Below are 17,500 nucleotides of genomic sequence, written 5' to 3'. Positions count from 1 at the left end.
CTCTCCAACTTTCTTTTTTCCACTCTAACTTTCTTTTTTTCTTTCTCTTAAAACCCTTTCCAAAAGTTGTTACGACGTCTCCTTCGAGAAAAACATTCCTAAATCTAGTTTAATAAGCATCGATAAATTAACAGGGAGTCATCAAATTAACATTTTCGCAATTAGACATCGAACCACCAAAAGCCATTAACGACTTAGGCAACACAGACTCGAAGCATAGGTGGCAAATGTCCGCTAAAAAGACAAAATGATATTCGCTGGCTTCGATACATTGGATTTACATTTTTCACCTCGCATGGAAAAAAAAAAAATATAAATCACTGGACGCCGACCATCCCAACGTGCCGTCAAATCTACATATTTGCTGGCAAGTGAAAGTGAAATGGTTTTATTTGCACTTCCCACCTTACTGTTGCGAGTGAAAAGTAGTGTTGACGGAAGTAAATAAGTGATGAGGTGTGACGTAGGCATTATCCTGATCGATTCATTCATTTTTTTGCGGGAAATCGTATACCAGCCCGCGTCAAAAAAAAAAAAAAAATGATAGAAATCTTGGAAATGAGATAAACGTTGAACCGTCAACCTTTGAATTTTCAAAAGGCTTAATTGCTGGAAAAAATGGATGATGGTCTATCGAGTGAAATGGTGGTATTTTTTCCCCCAATTAATGAATGAGGACTGTGAGCGAATTTGCTATTTTTGCGGCTCCTTGATGTGTATCATATTTCCGATTCTTTTCCTCTTTCAAATTTCCATTTCGTTTAACTTCGTTCAGGTTTTTCAAAGGTAGAATGTTGCTGTTTTCCATATCCTTTCATTAATGCTTTGAATTTTCTCCTCTTGTGACGTCATTCTACATTAATTCTAGACCATTCATAACTGAAAATGAATTCTAATTAATGTGGGAACCTGGCAACTTTCATCCTTACTTAATACAGCTGTTGGCTGTATTATTTCTCAAGTAGAACACAAGATTGCGGATTTATCACTTCAGAATTATTCTTGTTATTGTTACTGTTGATGTATAAAATCCACAATAGTCTATGTTGTTGTTGTTATTATATTATTATTATTATTATATTATTATTATTATTATTATTATTATTATTATTATTTCAATTCCCTAAAAAAGGGAGTGGCTCCAGACGGGTTTATCACCTTAGATCTATTGTTGTTGTTGGTGTTGACGTATAAAATCCCCATAGTCCATGTTGTTGTTGTTATTATTTTAATTATTATTATTATTATTATTATTATTATTATTATTATTATTATTATTATTATTATTATTTCCTTTCCCAAAAAAGTTTGTGGTTCACGACGGATTTATCACTTTAGAATTGTTATTGTTGTTGTACTGTTTATGTATAAAATCCTCAACAGTCCATGTTATTATTATTATTATTATTATTATTATTATTATTATTATTTATTATTTTGAAAATATGTGGTAGCTTTCAACGAATTAATCTTATACAGGGTCTTTTCAATTCTTCTGATAATTCGTTATTCTGACCCAGCTTGGTTGTTGAGTAGAAATCCAGTATTCATGTGTGTATTAATTAGGATATTATTGATAAAATACTTTTGACAAATATGTGAACTCTCTCGGGACACTGAGAGTTTCCAGCCCTGTGATTGGCTTATCAACAGCCAATCAGGAGCGCCGTAAGGGATGGGTCTAGACATCAGATGCATGGCTGATGTGAACCTACTATAGTACTGCGTGTTTCCACATTTCTCGCCCGTTCATTTCTTATACCACACATATACTTAGCAAATTATTCGTCTCTACAGTTCCAACGTTTTTCCAAATGTTACCGTCACAGATATCCGTAGACTTTCGAAGTATTCACCCTATCATTCATTATGTTGATTATTTTTATATTTCTTTCTACTATTACTAACGGATGCTATCAAACTTTAGTATCTTTGAGATTTCCAGTCTTCTACTATTATTTATATTACAATAATTTCTATTCATTAATTTCATATTAGAATCATTACAAGAAAAACCTATTTTGCAAATGCAGGAAAAAAATAATAATAACTACGAATGTGTCTGAAAATTAGTGTAAGTAATGTATGATAATTTGCTCATATTTTTTTAGGTAACGGATTAGGTTTTAAAATTGTATATACTATTGGATTATTTTTTCTTGACGAATTAAAGCAGTGTGTCATTAAACACATATAGATGCGTGCATTCGTGAATGTACGTAAAGTTCACTTGTAGATCTCATTAGCTGTGTATTGAAAATAACTAATCATAATTTGGTTTCTTTTCTCGCCAATTCGATATTTTGATTCAGCCATTCTGCCTTTGCATAAAAAGGAAGGTTAGCAATTAAGAATCTAATTAACGCAAAGTTTTGATATGACGTCAATGGCCATAAATATTGGGAAGCTGAAGAGGCCACCCCCACCTCTCTCTCTCTCTCTCTCTCTCTCTCTCTCTCTCTCTCTCTCTCTCTCTCTCTCTCTCTCTCTCAAGTTGTCTCCACCTGACTTTCTTCCTATTTCCTTTATTTTAAAAAGGCATAATCTCTCTCTCTCTCTCTCTCTCTCTCTCAAGTTGTCTACACGTTACGTTTCTTCCTAATTTGCTTTTTTAGAATTTAATTAAATGTGTAATCTCCTCTCTCCTCCTCTCATCTCCGCTGTCTCCCTCTCTCTCCTCCTCTTCTCTCTCGTCAGTCCCTCCGCGTCTCAGCTCTCTCTCTCTTTCAAATTATCATCCACTTGACTCTCTCTATCCTTTTTCGTTCAATAATTTCTCCCCTTGAAAACTTCTTCCTAATTTCCTTTTTATATTTAAAAATGTGTCATCTCTCTCTCTGCCTCCTCTCTCTCTCCCCATCCCCTTCTTCATCATCTCTCTCTCTCTCTCCTCCCGTCTCCTCTCAAGTTGGTCTCCACCACCGTGACTTTTTCTCCTATTTCCTTGATTTTAAAAAGGCATCAATCGTTAATCTCGTCTCTCTCTCTCAAGTTGTCTACACGTGACTTTCTCTCTCTCTCTCTCTCTCTCTCTCTCTCTCTCTCTCTCTGAGCATACCTTGTTTGCCTGACTTTGCCAGGTCTTATTCATATGATATTCAATAGGTCTCCCACGCACGTAAAAGCATAACATAAACTTGAGCGAATAACAAGAGACACCGATCAATGGAAGTAATTTCATTCCTTCAGGCAAGAATGATAACACGACCCCCCCCCCCATGAGGCCGAAGAATAACGTTCTTGGATAAGAATTCATCAGTGCCCCCGCAGAAGATCTCGGGAATTTGCAATGTTTATATAACAATGTCCCGATCAGATCCGCGTTTAGCTGTCAGACATACTACTGCATTATGCCGGGTTCCCAAACAGGGCGAAAACAGCATTTGCATTTATTGCAGTCAATTGAGAGAAACGTCGGCTGTTTTCGTTGTTATTGCTTCTCCTCCCCCGCCATCATCATTACTTTCGGCTGTCAAGTTCTGCCAAGTCCCCTGTTATCGTTTTCGTTCTCATTATGAAGTTCATATTTCTAAATAGGTTTCATTAATACAGCACTTCATTGTGATAGATTATTTTTCATTTGGAAGGCAATGGAATATAAAGTTTAGGCCAAAGACCAACCCCTAAGACCTATGAGGTCGCTCACCGCCGAAAGGGAAACAATTATTAGAAGAGGGTGGAAAGTAAGGTAGGAGAAAGAGAATATGAACGGAGGTACAGTAAAAGGAGCGAAAGAAAGGGGTTGTAGCTCGGGGTCAAAGGGCCGCTGCAAAGAGCCTTAAGTAATGTCTACAGCGCACCGTGAGAGGTACACCGAGGTCACTGCCCACCTGCGTTAAATGGGCCATGCTCCCTACGGTGTTAGTGCCGTTAGTGCACCTCACGCGGTGCACTGTAGGCATTACTTAAGGTTCTTTGCGGCGTCCCTTCGGCCCCTAGCTGCAATCCCTTTCATTCCTTTTATTGTACATCCATTCATATTCTCTCTCTTCCATCTTGCTATCCACCTTCTCATAACAATTCTTTCATTTTGCAACTGCGAGGTTTTCCTCCTGTTACGCCTTTCAAACCTTTCTATTCTCAATTTCCGTTTCAGCGCTGAATGACATCATAGGCCCCAGGAATTCTGAATTTATTGGCACGATGATCCTGGTGTGAGAGCAAAGGTGGAGCGCAGAACAGAGGAATATTTACACCACGCGCGCGCGCGCTCAGTAGACAGTCATTAAGATATACAGCTGAAGAGGCAAGAAAAACCTCTAGGGAAAGACTGTCTAGGAGTGGGAGAAACAGGTGGCTATAGATATTCAGAAAGATAGATAGGTAGAGAGAGAGAAACAGACAGGCAGGTAAACGGAGAGAGCGATAGAGGCTGAGATAGATAGACAGATAGAGAGAGATGGCTGGATGTGGGTCAGACATAAGAACAAAGGAAGCTGTTTTTTCGGTGATTTCTGTGTCGAATAAACAACGAAAAAACACGCAGCAGTAAAGGATAAAATACATGCAATATACAGTTTAAGTTTCCCTTTTTACATAAGAATGGATTAGCAAAAAAATAAAAAAGAAAAAAGAAAGAAAAATCAGCAGCATTTCGTGCATAACAGTTGAATAGATTATAAGTACCTTGTGACGGAGAGCGCAGGAGTGGAAATGGTCCCTGAAACAGAAGAAATGATAATATACAATTTTGCTTATAAGACAAATTGTTTACAGACTGACAGTAAAATTGATAAGTAAAGGCTTAGTGTGTGCAATGTGCTCCGATATCCACGTAGTTAAAACGTTATAGCGTTGTATAACTCGGATTGTAAGTGTGTTTACGTTACAGATACCTGCAAATAGTTTTGGGGCTTGTTGCCGCCTTGCCGTCATTCAGGCAAAGCTTTGTAGTTACCACATTCTACGTGAATAACAGATATTGCAGTAAGAAAATAAGTGTCTAAGTAACTATAAATGTTCAGTTCTGTAGAGTATTTCAGAAGTCTTCAGTTATCTTTGAAAACCTATTCATTCTCGTATTTTCCTTTGATGTTGATTGCATATTACAAGGTTATCTTCGCCAACGAAATTGCGCAAAGGTTATGCATTTATTTGGTTGTTCTAACTTGACTAATCGTTTTCCATAGTGTATCTCGACTTCGACGAAATTTCATCAATCGGTTGGCCTTGATCTGAGGAAGAATTAAGTAGATTTCGAAATGGATACTAATCCTGATGGAAGTTTGGGTTGAATTTATAATTGCCCTCTAAGAGCGCTGTCTACGCAATCAGAGTATGTAGGACAATAGGGCAAATTGTGGTGTTATTTCAATATCGAGATGGATTTTAATTGTTTCCTTCACAAAATTCTACTGACATGATTTGCAATTTGATCTGCTCCATGCACAGTTTTTGATCATCGTTCGTCGGAACTAAATAATACACTAACGCTGGAAGATAATAAAGTGAAGACTTGATGAAAATCGTAAGCATATATATCTATATATATATATATATATATATATATATATATATATATATATTACTATATATATATATACATATATAGTATAATATATATATTTATATATATATATATATAATATTTTTTATATATACATAATTTTCAGGAACATTCTTTTCCTAATTTTCTCCCAAGTACTAATGGCATATGCAACTCCAGTATTTTCTTAGCAGTCTTCAATGAAGCATAAACAAAACTTTTATATATATATATAATATATATATATATATATATTTATATATATATATTATATATATATATGCTATTACGATTTTCTTCAAGTCTTCACTTTATTATCTTCCAGCGTTATATATATATTATATATATATATATATATATATCTATATATATATATATATATATATATAATATATATATTTATATATATATATCTTTTATATAATATATAATATTTTTTTATATATACATAATTTTCAGGTACATTCTTTTCCTAATTTTCTCCAAGTACTAATGCATATGCAGCTCCAGTCATTGTTTTAGCAGTCCTTCAATGAAGCATAAACAAAACTTTTATATATATATATATATATTATATATATATATATATATATATATATATATATATATATATAGTTAAACAGGGCACAGGGAACTACTCAAGTAACATATTCAGAGGAAGGCGGACGAAAATCAAACATCACTAGGCTGTCTTTTTTATTATTTTACCAACGTTTCGTAATTATGTAGAGAATTACATCTTTCTGGGTCATAAGAAAAGATATCAAAAAACATAGTCTAAGAATTCATTAAGATATAACCGGAGTAAAAAGGGTGAAATAAATAAAAATACAAACAAACCAACCTAGAGGTAAAGACAGCAAGGAACTAAATGAAAGGAAACCACCCCAGTACGAACTTAAGCTAAATACAGTGGGCTCGCAGATGTATGAGTGTTTAACGATGTACAAGTTATTTTATAAACAACGGCTCTAGGATTGTTAAATCTTGAGATTGGCAGTATGACCGATGACACTAAAATCTTTGTTCTCGAAGTAGGTTTTACATTGTTTTGAATGGTTTCTGATATATATATATATATATATATATATATATATATATATATATATATATACATATATATATATATATATATATATATATATATATATTTGATATACATATATGTGTGTATATATATATATATATATATATATATATATATTATATATATATATATATATATATATAATTCATCCCTCCTAAAATTATAAGAGAGTACTTGCGATAACCTTAAGGGGGTGGGGGCGGGGGCAACCATCAAGATTACATATCGCCTTCCGAAGTTGGCGCAGTTATATAATGTCGGAGAGCCTAATTTAAGCAGCTGTGTTTATGGTGAGCAGACGAAGAAAATCAGGGTTGATGACGCCTGCAAAGGGTTGCAGAAGTCCCCGTCATCCGTTTAGTGCTTCCTGTGTCCTCGTAACTTGCGAATCACAGCTAAAGGTTCCGGTGTCGCTAGTGTGTGTGTGTGCTTCCTTTGTGCAGTTGCTAAAGGAATGGTAAAGAGCCTTCCTTCCGGTGCTTGCTAGTTTCTGTCTCTTGACAGTTGCAGAATAATAGTTATTATTATCATTCCTGTTTTCACTTGATGTTATTTTTCGGAGCTTGGCCCAACAATCCACTGGGAAAATTGATTTTGAAAGTTTTTTTTTCCATATTTTAAAGCTGATTATTATTATTATTATTATTATTATTATTATTATTATTATTATTATTATTATTATATTATTATTATTATTATTATACCTATATTTTAGATATGTTGCTATTCCTTATTATTATTATTATTTCCTATGCTTAAGATATGTTGCTGTTTCCATCATTATTATTATCATTATTTTTGATTATTTTAGATATGTTACTGTTTCCTTTATTATTATTATTATTATTATTATTATTATTATTATTATTATTGCAAATAAATTCAAAACCTAGGAGGAACACTGTTCAGTTGTTCGAAAGTCTCTGCTTTTTTCTAATGCACATCAATACAATCTATTTATATAACTGTGAATTGTTATTACACAGCTATCATTTTATATATATATATATATATATATATATATATATATATATATATATATATATATATACTATCACTATCACACTTCTGTTATTCTTGTCACTGTTAACTGTCTCCACTCCATCGCCCTTCCAAAACACCTTTCCATCCATTCGTTTCTTTTCCCCCATCTCTTTTCCTCCAGCGTGTTTGTTCCATCATCTTTCTTTGTTTGCCTGCCGGTCGAGATCCTCGCCAGTAGTTCATTAAAACTTTCGTTTTGTTTGTATCTGTGGCTGCAAGTTTCGCCACCTATCAGCCATTCTAGCCTTGTCTTCCATTGGAGGATTTCGCGAGATTTCCCTTCGTAGTTCTCTTGCTATTTTCCTTTGAAACCTCCGTGCTATTACCTTTTGAAACCTCTTGCTATTTTCCTTTGAAACCCTTTTGCTATTTTCCTTTGAAACCCTCGTGCTATTTTCGTTTGAAACCTTTTGCTATTTTCCTTTGAAACCTCTTGCTATTTTTCCTTTGAAACACTCGCGCTATTTTCCTTTGAAATGCCATTTTCCTTGGAAACCCTGGTCCTATTTCCTTTGAAACCCTTGTGTTATTTGCCTTTGAAACCCTCGTGCAATTTTCCTTTAAAACCTTCGTGCTATTTTCCTTTGAAACCCTCGTGCTATTTTCTTTTGAAACCCTTGCGTTATTTTCCTATGAAGCCCTCGTGCTAATTTCCTTCGTAACCCTCGTTTTATTTTCATTTGAAACCCTCGCGTTATTTTTCTTCGTAACCCTTCCGCTATTTCCTTCGAAACCCTCGCACTATTTTCCTACGAAACGTTTCCGTTATTTTCCTTCGTAACCCTCGTGCTCCTTTGAAACCCTCATGCTATTTTTCTTTGTAACCCTCGTGCTATTTTCTCTCGAAACCCCTGCATTATTTTCCTTGGAAACCCACTTCTTATTTCCCTGTGAAACGCTGTTTTCCTTTGAAACCCTCTTGCTATTTTCTTTTGCAACCCTCGTCCTATTTTTCTTTTTGAAACCCTCGTGCTATTTATTTAGTAACGCTCGCTTCGGTTTCTCTTCCTTTTCTCCGTCCCTGGCTCTTTTGATAAAAATCTAAAATTTTGGTCATGAAATTATTAATTCTTCCATTATCACTCTTTTATGGTTTATTTGTTGGTTTCATTTTCATTAATAAAATTATCTCCCTTTTCCTGGTCACCCTTGTGTGTGTGTGTTTTTTTTTTTTTATTGAGGATGGGTAAATTTTAGTCATAAAATTATTACCCTTTTATGTGTGTTTTTTTTTTTTTTTTGTTTTTTTTTTTTTTTTTTTGAGGATGGGTAAATTTCAGTCATTAAATTAATCACCCTTCTATAGTTTTCGAAAGGGCTGGTTATTTTCAATCATAAAATAATCACCGTTTTGTGAATCTTTGGGGGTGGGTCATTTTTAATTCAAAACTATCACGCTTTATTATCACCCTTAACTGGTTTCTTTGAAGGTGGTTCTCTTCAGTCATAACATTACCAGCCTCTTATGTTTCTCTGAGGGTTTTTATACTAAAGTTGTCTCTTTTATTATCACCCTTATATGGTTATTTTTTAGGTGGGTGATTTTTCGTCATAAAATTAATGCTTTTTTTTAGGGTAATAATAAAAGGGCGAAATTCCCTTTTGTTATCACCCTTTTATTTTTCGTGATGGTGGGTCATTTTCCACTCGAAAAAGTATCACCCTTTTATGATTTTTTGATGGTGGTTTATATTTAATGACAGAATTTTCACCTTTTTATTTATCTTTTTTCCCATAGTAGGCAATTTTTACTTGCTTTCCACCACTGCCTTTCATCAGCCGTCATATTCTCAAAACCGAGCTTATATAATTCTATAATGTTTTCATGAAGAACGTAAACATTTTGGGAATGCTATTAATAGCGAACATAAAAATGGTACCTCTTGCAAAACAGGTCATTTTAATTCCTTCAAGGTTAATGCCGTCATGCGTTATGTATGTTTACTCTCTCGACATAAAAACAGTCCACTCTTTTTCCTTGCTTTTGTTTTTGGGGAGCTTGGATTCTTAATCTTTATTTATTCACTGCACAGGGACTTTCCCCAGTTAGAGAAGGGGTGGGGGGGGGGGGGTTGAATGCACCAACACTGACTGCTCTTTTAGATTTCTCTGATGCCACGCTCTTTCGTGGGGAAATCTGCTTGCTAGGAGAGAGAGAGAGAGAGAGAGAGAGAGAGAGAGAGAGAGAGAGAGAGAGAGAGGTATATTGTAATACTCATTATGAGAGGGTACAAGATACTAAGAGAGAGAGAGAGAGAGAGTTTCTAAGAGAGAGAGAGAGAGAGAGTTTCTTTCTCTAAATGCTGATGGGTGGAAATGATCAACTTTCCCACCTTTCTTCTTTAACTTCTTATTATACTTTGATACTCAAACCTTTTCTGAAAGAGCGTGAACACTTCCGGACTCTCTCTCTCTCTCTCTCTCTCTCTCTCTCTCCTAGCAAGCAGATTTCCCCACGAAAGAGCGTGGCATCAGAGAAATCTAAAAGAGCAGTCAGTGTTGGTGCATCCCCCCCCCACCCCCTTCTCTAACTGGGGAAAGTCCCTGTGCAGTGAATAAATAAAGATTAAGAAATCCAAGCTCCCCAAAAACAAAAGCAAGGAAAAAGAGTGGGACTGTTTTTTATGTCGAGAGAGTAAAACTATGCATGACGGCATTAACCTTGAAGGAATTAAAATGACCTGTTTTGCAAGAGGTACCATTTTTATGTTCGCTATTAATAGCATTCCCAAAATGTTTACGTTCTTCATGAAAACGTTATAGAATTATATAAGCTCGAAAGCAAGTAAAAATTGCTTACTCTGGGAAAAAAGATAAATAAAAAGGTGAAAATTCTGTCATTAAATATAAACCACCATCAAAAAATCATATTCTCTGTCTCTCTCTCAGTATCCTGTGCCTTTCTCATAATGAGTTACAATATACCTCTCTCTCTCTCTCTCTCTCTCTCTCTCTCTCTCTCTCTCTCTCTCTCTCTCTCTCTCTCGCTTAATACATAGTGAAAATACATAGTGAATCTCTCAGAATGAGACTTACTATATCTATCTATCATTTACTCTCTCTCTCTCTCTCTCTCTCTGGGAGAAATCCCAGAACTTTCACAAAAGAGAAAGACAGAGAAAGCACAAATATATACGAACAGAAAAAAGTTACAAGACAAATAAAAAAAAAGCGGCTTCATAATTCTTATCGTTTCGATAGCTTTTTCCTGGTGAGAAAAATATTCAGTACGGTAAAAAAGAAGGACTCGCATCCATTTGCCATTGGACACGAAGTAAAGCAACATTTTATGAAAAAAATTAGCGAAGATTTTTTGTAAAAGATGCCTGTAGTACACTATCCAGTTTCTCTGAAAACATTTCAGATTCAAAGTCACACACACACACACACACACACACACACACACACGCACGTGGCTAAGTTTATATATATATCGTATATATATAGTCACAAATATCGGGTCCGTATCCAGTCAACTATAACTCGGGAATAACTTGCATCTTAGGGGAGTTATAACTGGGGGAGTACTTCTTAATTATAATTGCCCCTAGGGTGTAAGATATTCCCAGAGGTGGGGTATAGTCGATTGGACTTTAAACGATATTTGTTGCTTGATATTTGTGGATATGAAATATGTCACCCGGGCTTTAGATAGTTACATTCACCTTACATTCAACGATTATAATATCCTATTTCGAATATTAACGGTGTAATTCGCATACAGTAAATTGTTAAAACACTTTTCAGTTGCAAATGTACACCCAGATATCCTTTTATTTACCTAAAACTTACACATAGCGTAACTATCTAAAGCCCGGGACGCAGTGTTACCATACAAAAACACCACAGTATAGTTATGTGACACTGTGACACACACCACACCCACATATTATATATATATATATATATATATATATATATATATATATATATATATATATATATATGCAAAATAAATTAATATTCTTTTTCACGAACACTACAGACTATTACATTCCCTGCAAGTAAGCGCGATATTTTTTTTTGTATAAGCGATTATCTTATGGAGAGTTTTCCCGACGCGTAATGCGAAAATTTCGAATATATATATATATATATATATATATATATATATATATATATATATATATATATATATATTATATATACATAATATATATATATATATATATATATATATATATACACACACAAACACTCGACTGTTTTTAGTTTTTATTCCAGAGTACCAGAAGTCGAGGGGGGTTTAGGCAGCTCTTTCAGCTTTTTGAAAAAAAAAAAAATTGAAAAAAAAAAAAAATTTGGTTATTCTGACGAAAAAAACATTTCGTGTTCTATGTGGCTGAACAAAACTGCAATCTATTTTAATGCGGCGTATACAACTCTGCCTTGGTTTTTTTTTATTTACTTGTTTGTGCTTTTGTACATTTAGTTGTTTTGTGCATTTTGCTCCGTTTTGTTTTTACTACTTTTTTAGTTTGCTGTTTTGATGGTATATCTTTTCTACGCATTTGTACATTCAGTTTATTTCGTAGATCTTTGTTTTATAAGGTCATTGCTATTTACAGATTCAACTATGTTAATGATACTCATTTAAATAATAATAATGATAATAGTAATAGTAATTATAATAATAATACGGGTGCGCATATTGATGAACTTACTCATCTTGATGAGTTAATATTAGTATTTTTCAGAATATTTTAATTTTTTTAAATTTTTCAATTTTTATTGATAATATAATTCTAATTGGGCATGGTTATATATATACACACGCACACACAACACACCACGCACACATACTATATAATAATATATATATATATATATATATATATATATATATATATATATATATATATATGTAGTATAGAGAGAGAGAGAGAGAGAGAGAGGATGTGTAGAGAGAGAATGAGAGAGAGAGAGAGAGAGATATGTATATGTGACACGTGCTAATGCTGGTGTGTGAGAACAACACTTGCAGTCTCCACAGATCCTGAAAAATTCAAGTAGAAGACCTTCTTTACCTGTAATTATCTACGTAATTCAATCTGAAATCAGAGAGTGCATTAGAACGGTGAACGTTTCATCGTTAATATTTTAGTACTGACGTAGACTCGAAAATGATTTGCATTGTTCCTTCTCCTGGGAAATGTAAACTGATGCATATTACGACCTGTGTGTTGTTATCCTCAGTAATACAGCCCTTTCCGCTTATCACGCGAAATCATTCCTGATGCTTTCGGGCATTGAACTTTATTTACTCGACCTGTGTACGCATCATCATAACAGCTTAAAGTAGAAATTCGCATAAATAAACACCCAGGTACACACAGGCACAAAGACACGCACACACACACACACATACACACACATATATATATATATATGCGAAGATAAAAGGCCCATAAAAACACTAATTTTAACGTTGCAACCATATATTTCGAGGCACAGTGATCAGGAGCACAGAAGGAAGTGTTCGAAATATTTGGTTGCAACGTTAAAATAGTGTTTTATGGGCCTTTTTATCTCATATACTGTTGTATTGCAGTAAAAAGACATTCATATACACGCACGCACACACACACACACACACACACACACACACACACACACACACATATATATATATATGTGTGTGTGTGTGTGTGTGTGTGTGTGTGTTGTGTTGTATATCTGTATTTATATATTTACGCATGTATTTGGTAACTCAAGCGTATACGAGTCAATTATCTGACATCTGTAATTTTCATGTATGGCAAGACATCTCATTATCATTAATTTAATGGTTCGAGCTATTTTTTCTCGTTGTCTGCACTGTTCAACTACCCCTTCCAGGTATTTGCATATTAGCAATATTCATACCATCATGTTATATGCGAATATAAAAGGCCCATAAAACACTATTTTTAACGTTGCAACCATATATTTCGAGCAGTGATCAGGAGCACAGAAGGAAGTGTTCGAAATATTTGGTTGCAACGTTAAATAGTGTTTTATGGCCTTTTATCTTCATATTATACTGTTGTATTGCAGTAAAAGACATTCATATACAACACGCACACACACACACACACACACACACACACACATATATAATATATATATATATATATATATATATATATATATATATATATATATATATTAAAAAAAAATATATATATGTGTGTGTGTGTGTGTGCGTGTGTGTGTTTGTGTTGTATATCTGTATTTATATATTTACGCATGTATTTGTAACTCAAGCATATACGAGATCAAATGATCTGACATCTGGAATTTTCCTGTATGACAGACATCTCAATATCAATTAACTTAATGGGTCGAGCTATTTTTCTCGTTGTCTGCACTGTTCAACTACCCCTTCCAGCTATATTGCATATTAGCAATATTCAGTCCTTCATACCATCATATTATGTTTGACTCCACTGGTCCAGTTTTTTCCAGGATGAATGTGATACTATTTAGTAAATTCGCTTAGATATATGACTTGGAATTGAATGTATTACTATATATTACATTCAATCAGATAGATGGCTTGGAATTAAATGTATTAATATATATTACATTTAATCAGATATATGACTTGGAATTGAATACATTAATATATACTACATTCAATCAGATATATGACTTGGAATAACCATGACAAAAGAATAGAATATACATAGGAATATCAGGATTAGTAACCTTTCTAAGATAATCTCACCAAACTCACGTATGTCACCGAACGACGCATTCCATTATCAATTAAGCGGGCGAGAAAAAGAAATGGGGGGTATATTAGCATTTCCGGGGGTAATTAACTACACAACGCCACGCAGCCATCAAAAGAATTCTCTCTCTAATTTTCCTTCCAACGCCTCTTCCCCTCTTCCTCTTTCCAAGTCTCGAAGAAGTCATACAAAACCTTCCGGCAAAACTTTCGCATTCTCTCGTTTTCCTGCCCTCGCCTGAGTCGGAGTTTATACGAGAGACTTCTGGGCGGCTTTCAACCTTTCTTTTCCTCACTTTTCTCCGTCCTTCACTCTCCGGCTTCGAGTCAGGAGGCTAATTAGACGGTGGACGGAGCGAGGAATGAAAATTAAAAAAAAATCTTGTTAGTGCGTGGGACTCCTATTTCTCCGGGCCGATGCATTGGCTACAGATTTATAGCGGCAGGAATTAGAAAGCGCCTCAGCAGTGGCGTGGTCGGTATGGTGTTGGCGTGCCGCCTCGTTGGCCGCGAGTTCAATTCTCGGGCATTCCACTGAGAGGGGTTAGAGATGCGTATTTCTGGTGATAGGAATTCACTCTCGACGTGGTTCGGAAGTCACGTAAAGCCGTTGGTCCCGTTGCTGAATAACCACTGGTTCCAGGCAACGTAAAAGCACCATACAAACAAACAAAAAAGCAGGAATTAGAGCAATGATTTACGTGCTGGTTACAATTATTACTATTATCATGCTCATTATTATTATCAATTCAGTAGATGAAACCTGTCCACATGGAACAAGCACACACCAAAGGCGCCACTGACTCAAAATTCAAGCTTCCAATGAATGTTGGTTTCAACCTCCCACCGCTAAAGACCCCCCCACACTGCAGCAGTAACTGGTCATGATACAGAAACCAGTGATTTTTCATCCCCCTGGGAAAGACGTGAACCCGAGACATCTAAGTGGCATTCCACGACACTAACCACTATGCCAGATGACCCGCTTTAAAAACAAACATTAGCTCGGTGCGTCATGATCCTTAACCAAATTATTAGTGTAATTATCGATGCGATTTCGAACAATTGCGAGACGGCTTTACGTGAGTTTATACATATGTCAAGTGATTAGTGTAATTATCAAGATATCCATCGTTATGACTAAAGCTACTTTGTGGATTATCCTTTGCTAATCCTGCTCCCAATAATGATATCGTCATGAGTAACATTGCTACGTATTTCTGTGATGTTCATGTATGTATGTATATATATATATATATATATATATGTATGTATGTATGTATGTATGTATGTATGTATGTATGTATGTATGTATGTATGTATGTATGTATGTATGTATGTATGTATGTGGGAAGGATGAATACCAAATCAGAAATAAGCCAGGTGATGTCCCTGCGCCCATGTCTCTTTGGCGGCAAAGTGTCGACTGTGCATTTTGTCAATTTTTTCATAACTGCATCGACTTGAAAACTTGATACGTTGCTAAAACGAGAAGTCAATGATAAATTCATTTAATGGTTAAGGTGTTAACAAACGAACATTTTAAGTCAAAAAGTATAAATGTCGTTGAATGGCAAACAGGAAAACGAGAGATAGAGCAGTTTATAGATAAAAAAAAGAAGAGATGTAATACGTATAAATATCTCACAGAAACAACGAATATAAAAAAAGGGTTTTCTCTACATCCTGATGTCAGGACGCTAACGAGATAAAACGATTATAATAAATATCGATTCCTAATACTAATTGTGTTACAGCTTACCTCGCTGTAATGAAAAAGCAAGAAGCTTAACAAGACTTTAAAAGAGAGAAAAAAAAAAAACGCGGAAAAACAGAGAGCAATATTTGATGATTTTCACTCGACATTTTCTCGTGACACTTCTGTCAAAAAAAGAAAAAAAAAACCTAAATCGTAGGAATTATTATTTTTCCGGCAGCTCTGTCAAATAACTACTATTTTTCCATCCTGATATAACCCTAAATTCATTTAAGCTTCGAGGATCTACTTTAAAAGAAATATGGGATCAAGGTGAAGCCTTTTATTGATTTATTTGTATATTTTTTTTACTCCATTTACATATTATAATTACTGAGAACGAGGGAGAGGGTAGATCATTGTTAATATTGTAATATTGGAAATATTTTAGATAATGAGGTTAATGGAACAATTCTGTTTTCTGAACTGACGTGCAGAGGCGAAGAGGAAAATGAGTAATTTTTCCATATGACCATAAAAGGAATATGCTTGATACAATGAAAAATGTTACGAGCAGAGAAGAAGATAGGAAGCGAATGAATAATCACGATATAACCATAAGCATATATGTTTAATATGATGAAAACTGTTATGAACAGAGAAGAAGAGAGGAAGAGAATGAATAATTACGATATGAATATAAAAGAATATGTTTAATATGATGAAAAATGTTATGAACAGAAAAGAAGTGAGGAGAATGTATAATATCCACATGACCAATAAAAAAAACATGCTAGTTATAATGAAAAATTTTTATGAATAAAGTAGAGAGAAAGATGAACAATCATGATATGGCTGTAGAGTAAATATGCTTGATATGATAAGAAAATTTGGGAAAGAATAGACTTTTAGGAGAATGATGACAATTGATTATATTTTATACTCCTGGCTGGGAAAATCGAGAGAGAGAGAGAGAGAGAGAGAGAGAGAGAGAGAGAGAGAGAGAGAGAGAGATACATGGCCAGAAAATGGAGATTGACTCGAAGAGAGAAAACAACCTCAAAACTAATGGTGGTGGTGCGGAGGGCAAGAAATAGAAAGGGTTGGAAGTCCATGACCGACAGTGTCATGGGATACACGGAATACTGATGAAGAAGGAGGAAAAGAACTCGATTTGAAGGAAAGAAAGTGAAACTGAAAATTTAATTAAGTGGCTGTAGAAGAAGTATTTAAAAACCCAAATACATTTGCTTGGTGTTACATGTCTTCGAAATTCAAAATCGCACAATAGATATGAATATACTACGCACTCACAAACGTGTATATATCACATATACGTATTATATATATATATATATATATATATAGATATATATATATATATATATATATATATTTATTTATATCGTAGCTTTTCAAATACATAAGAGGGAATATTTGAATTTTAGCGATAAAATAACTCGTCATGGTTTT

At 34.4% G+C, this 17,500-nt stretch overlaps 1 pseudogene; it reads right to left on the bottom strand.

Annotated features, from left to right (window-relative positions):
* Positions 1-17,500, bottom strand: part of LOC135197323 (neuropeptide Y receptor type 2-like) — a 125,622-nt pseudogene that overhangs the window by 75,468 nt on the left and 32,654 nt on the right.

Source organism: Macrobrachium nipponense, chromosome 18 (genome assembly GCF_015104395.2).
Source record: "Macrobrachium nipponense isolate FS-2020 chromosome 18, ASM1510439v2, whole genome shotgun sequence".
In the NCBI taxonomy this organism is placed as follows: Eukaryota; Metazoa; Arthropoda; class Malacostraca; order Decapoda; family Palaemonidae; genus Macrobrachium; species Macrobrachium nipponense.
Note: the sequence above shows the minus strand (reverse complement) of the source record. Positions and strands in the feature narration are given on the sequence as shown.